Source organism: Ovis canadensis, chromosome 12 (genome assembly GCF_042477335.2).
Source record: "Ovis canadensis isolate MfBH-ARS-UI-01 breed Bighorn chromosome 12, ARS-UI_OviCan_v2, whole genome shotgun sequence".
Lineage (NCBI taxonomy): Eukaryota > Metazoa > Chordata > Mammalia > Artiodactyla > Bovidae > Ovis > Ovis canadensis.
In genome coordinates, this window is record NC_091256.1 from 36686523 (window position 1) to 36692540 (window position 6018).

A 6018-nucleotide genomic window follows, 5' to 3' on the forward strand; every position below is an offset into this window, starting at 1 on the left:
GAATCCTTACACTGAAGTAAGGAAAGTAAAATGGTACAGTCATTGTGGAAAACAATTTGGCAGCTCCTCAAAAAGTTAAACTCGGAGTTACCATATAACCCAGCAGTTTCAAAATCCTATATATATTCCCAAGAGGACAGAAAACATGTTCACACACACACACACACACAGAGTACATAAATGTTCACAGCAGCAGCATTTTGCACAATAGCCAAAAAGTGCAAATTCCCCAGATAAACAAAATGTGGTACACACATTCAAAGGAATATTATTTGACCACAAAGAATAAAATTCTAATACATTCTACAACATGGATGAACCTTAGAAACATTAAACTAAATGAGAGAAGTCAGATGTAAACAATCATGTATTACCTGATTCCATTTGCATGAAATATCCAGAATGGGTAAATCCATAGAGATATAAAGCAGCTTAGTGGTTGTCAGGGGCTTGGGAAAGGAGAGAACTTGCAGTGACCCATTTCAGGTAAAGGGTTTCTTATGAGGGTGATAGAAATGCTCTGGAATTAGATAGTGGTGATGCTGGCATAACACTATGAATAGACTAAAATCTACCAAATTGTACAACCTCACAGTGATAAATCTCATGTTATATGATATTTATTTTAATTTTTAAAATGTTTGGGGCAGCAGGGGGTGGGGGAACCAAAGAACCAAAAGGACTTTTTTGGTGAAACATTTTATAACTGGCTGAAGAATTTGAAACTACAACTCCCAAGCATACTATACTATCCCAAGTGGGGAACGGAGGCAGGGACACAAGAGGTGCATGTGCTGGATTTCCTACCAAGCCACAGCAAAAGAAGTTCACCATGTTTCCAAAAAGCCTTAGATGGAAGTTCTACTTCATGTAATCGTATCTTTAAAGATCAGGCATCAAGTTCACTTGATGACCTCTGTTCAGTCAATGCAAGGTCCACATTCTTCTCATCATAACCCAAGAAACTCCTACATGAAATCATAACATTTACCAGGATAGTTCTACTATGTTACTTAAAATGTTTCCATCCATTTGTTTCTTTTCCTCCCAAACTGGAAATCCCAGAATATTTTTCCTAAAATGCCATTCCCAGACCCACTCTTTGCAGATTTTAAGCAGAAGTATAATTAGAAATAGACAAAGCCATACTTGTCCCATACAGTACTTCATTTACTTTCTAATTCTTGCTAGTCTACCATCTACATATAGTTCTCTTTAGGAATCACAGTCTACACTTAACAATGTCAACTGTACATCCCTGAATTCAGGGCAGCTATAGTGTGGCAGTTTCTTTATTTGACTAGCTCCATTTGCTTGGAGAATCCCATGGACAGAGGAGCCTGGTGGGCTGCAGTCCACAGGGTCACCCAGAATCAGACACAACTGAAGCAACTTAGCGCACACACACACGCCCACACAATATCCCAATAGTGACTGTTAACCTAAGCAGGTCACTGTCAGAAGAAAGACTCTAGGAAATATTTGCAAATCATAGATCCTAACTGATGAAGGACTTACATCCAGAATATACCAAAAAACCCTCTAACTCAATAGGGAAAAGACAACTCAATTGAAAGATAGGCAAAAGGTTTGAAGACATTTTACAAACAAGATTTACAAGGAAAATAAGCATCAAAGAAAAGATGCTCAGAATCATTAGTTGTTAACAGAAAGGCAAATTAAACCAGTGAAATACACTATCTATGCACTAGAATGGCTATAATCAGAGAGACACATGATAACAAATGCTGCCAAAGTGGATAAACAGAACTCTCATATATTGGTGGTAGAAATATAAAATGGTACACCCAGTTTGATCAACCATTTGGCAGTTTCCTTTTTAAAATTAGACATAAATTTACCACATGAGCCAGCAATTCCACTCCGTGAGTATCTACCTAAGAAGAATGAAAATACACATGCACACAAGGACTTGCATGTAAGTGTTCACAGCAGTATTAAAAAACTAGAAAGAATTCAAATGTCCATCGATTAGTGAATGGATACACAAAATATGGTATATCCATACAAAACAATGTTACTCATCAGTAACAAGGAACAAAAGAATGATACATGCAATAACATGGAAGAAACTCATAGGATGCTAAATCAAAGAAGCCACATACAGATCATATGATTCAATTTACATAAAATGTCCACAAAAGATCATTTCATCTTTAGAGACAGAATGTAGATTAACAGTTCCCTGGTACTAGAGCGGGAATATGGAATGACTGCAAATGTGCAAAGAGATCTTTGTGGGGTGATGAAATGCTATAAAACTTGATTGTAGTGTGATGGTTGTGCAACTTGGTAAATTTACTAAAAATTCACTGAATTGTAAAATGGTGAATTTCACTATAGATAAATTAAACCTCAATAAGGTTATTTTAAAAAACTTTTTTAAAAACCTAGGCAAAAAAGCGAAACCCATAAACGACTGCACCATTTTAAGACAAAATGAGACATAAATCTGTCCAGTGAGGAAAAACCCACATGCTCTAGGTATCAGAAGAGCAGGTAAAAGAGTTGACGTTCTATTAGTAAAGGTGAGAAACCTACCAACTGTTCTTCTCTAGAGAATAACCTCAGTTTACAAGGGTACCTACAGTTAATACAGGACTATTCTCAAGGGGAAGTTTTAAATATACTTAACGAACATAAACAAGTGACCCACAGAGCCCCACAGCAATCTATGACAGTTCTTCTCAAACTAGAGTAAAGGTCGAGCTCCCCCCCAATCTGTTCTAGCCTAGTGCTTTTATAAAATAAAATAAAATAAAATAAAATAAAAACTATCATGAAGATGTCAAACTGCAATTAAGTTTCTAAATCTTAAATCCCAATTTCTTTACTTATCTCACTGCATACCAATAACAGTTTGCAGACCAGCAAAGATCTGGGACCACAACTTGAGAGGTGCAGATATCAGACATAGTAAAGACGATTAATAGGTATTATCCAATCTTCAAACTCAGCCATTCATTTAACAAATATTTATTGAGTATCCATGCACTGGATCAATACCTTAAGACTGATTCTATGAAATAGGGAAAAGAGAGTCCATACCACTCTACCCTAAGTTAGGGGGCAGGTACCCACCCCCAGGCTGCTGAAAGAGATAACCTGTGAGATAAGAGTTGTTTCTAATTGACCATGCATATTTGGGGGAGCAATTCTAGCTGTGACATAATTTGTTTAGATTTTCCAATAGTATCGTGGCATCAACTCCTCAATGCTTCCACAGCATACTCTCTGAATCAATCCATTCACTAGAATACAACAATTACATAATATCTAGATAAGAGAAGGAAATGGCAACCCACTCCAGTATTCTTGCCTGGAGAATTCCATGCACAGAGGAGCCTGGTAGAGTACAGTCCATGCGATTGCAGAGTTGGTCACGACTGAGACTAACACACACGCAGCAGCAGCCTACTACTACTCGGGACACTAAGCATACAGTAGAGAACAAAAGAAACAACTCCCCCTATTTTCTGTCCTCAAAGAGCTTACATCCAAGTGGAGAGGGAGACAACAAACCAAACGAATACGAAAAGTATACTGTATTTTAAATGGCGGTAAATACTACGAAAAAAACCGAGATTAGGGGGTTGGATTTGCAAGACTGAGGTAAGAGGGAGTGGGAGTGGATAGCAGACTTAACCGAGCAATTTTGTTTAATTAATTTCTATTGGAGTACACTTGCTTTACAATGTTAAGCTAGTTTATGAAGTACAGCAAAGTGAATCAGCTGTTATGTCTACACATATCCTCTCTTTTGAATTTCCTTCCCACTTAGGTCACTGCAGAGCACTGAGTAGAATTCCCTGTGCTCTACAGTAGGTTCTCATTAGTTGTCTATTCTATACACAGTATTAAACAGTTTATACATGTCGATCTGTCTCCCAATTCAGTCCACCTCCCCCCCCCCCTTTTAACCCGGCAGTTTTAAATAGGGTGGCCAGAGAGGGTCTCACAGGGAAGACAATATTTGGACAAAGACCTGAAGGAGGTGATCCAACAACCCGAACAGACAACAGGGAGTGTTCCAGAAAGAGGACAAATGGACTAAGGCAGAAGCAGGCTTCAGGAAACAGCAAGGAGAGTGGTAGCGCTTACTCTTTTCATACTTTTGTGACAGAAATACCCATTTGTTTTAAAATCCTCCATTAGACTCAGTACTATGAGGGTGGAGATCAAATGTTATTCATGTCTATATGCTTAGCTCTCACTTGCTGAGTGATGAAACTGTTCAAGCTGTGATATTCTTACCTTACAATAAGTACAAACATGCTTATTCCCTCCCTCAACATCAACATCCCATGAACACACTCCTGTATGTTGTAGGGTTGTAAAAATACTGCTGGCTTCCCCATCAGAAAGGCCAGTTCTCCCAGACGCCTCCTCCTTCTCTCAGTATCTAGTCAGCACCTAAATCCTGTCCATTCTTTTTCAAATCATTTAGTGGCTCTCAAATCTCTTTTTCAGCAGCTTTTCTCACAGATAATTCAAATAAAAAAGACATCTGGCCTTCAAATTTGTGAGTATATTAATTTTAAATTCAACTTCATTTTATATGTGGCCTGTATGTTTACAAAGTTTAAGCCAATTATGACACATTTCTATTCAAATTTGACATTGGTGGTTTTTATGATAATTTGAGAATTACTTTGAATCATGACATTCAAGGTTAGTCACTGAGGTTCAACAATAGATTTGTCTGTGCCTATTACTCCCTTACTGAGATGTTTTTAGAAATTCCAGCTAAACAGCTTGCATATTCAATTTTCCTTTGTAACTTCAATTGGACATGGTATTCTTCACTTTCCATTGTAAGGTCTGCTGCTGAGTGCCAACAGCTGCCGAGGTCCCACCATCACAAGTAAAAGGCAGCTTTAGATTTCAGGCTCTGCAAGTTCAGTTAACATAGAATGAGGATGCCCGGTGCTCACTAATTGGCTACAGAATGGAAGGATACATTCTCTGGTAATGAAGGAAGTCTTCTAATAATTCCAATTCACTTATGTGTCAAAACATTTGTTTAACAAAATGTCTTAAACGCTACACAGAAGAGCAGACTGGATTTGAAATTTACAAAAAAAAAAAAAACACCCAGACTTTGGTACTATAGTTGTGTGACTCCAGGTAATTCCATTAACCTGAGCTTCAGTTTCCTCACTTGTAAAATGAGAATAATAATATTCTTACTGAGCAGTTGCAAGAGTAAATGAAATCGAGTGAAAGTGTGAAACAAAAGCCAGAAGTTACCACACATGGCAAAATGGCCCAAAGCATGGTGGTTTTCAGGGCTTTTGAAAAATGGCAGGCAATTCAGTGTCAGTAAGGTGAGATAGAAAACATCTATGCAGGATTTCTCTGGTCCAGTGGCTAAAACTTCCGCCTTCCAATACAGGTGGTGCCAGTTCAATCCCTGACTGGGGAGCTGGACCCCCACATGCCTGGCAGCCAAGAAACCAGAACAGAGGCAATATTTTAACAAATTCAATAAAGATTTTCAAAACGGTTCACATTAAGAAAAAAATCTTTAAAAACACTTACGCATTTAAATTACCTTAATGGTCAGATAAAAACAAGTAACCACTGTAGAAAAATACAGGATTTATATCTTTCAAGGACCAATCCTGTATTCTTTCCAAAAGACGTTTGAGAAGGAAAAAAATGTTTTACTAGCACATGGTTTCAAACAATAACTTACTTTAAACCACGAGGTAATTAATGTCAACAGTTTGCAAACAACAGCATTTTAGCAGGCAGTTCAGTAAAATGTGCAAGAAACCAAGCAAGGTTTTATATATACGCAAACCTGGCCTTATAATTTTAAAAACATCCCTGAAGTTTGTGGAGGAAACCAGAAAAGGAAAGAAACTGGACTTGGGGAGATCAAAGAACCTGGTGCTCACTTGTACCCGGCGGCTATACATTATACACAGGAAAAGGAGGAGGGACCCGACGAGGGAGTGGTGGCTCCTGTGCGTGGTCTATTAATTCACATTT

The 6018-nt window shown here is 38.0% G+C and overlaps 1 protein-coding gene across 2 annotated transcripts in view; it reads right to left on the bottom strand.

Annotated features, from left to right (window-relative positions):
* Positions 1–6018, bottom strand: part of AIDA (axin interactor, dorsalization associated) — a 49098-nt gene that overhangs the window by 41788 nt on the left and 1292 nt on the right. The gene's annotated exons all lie outside the window — the stretch shown is intronic.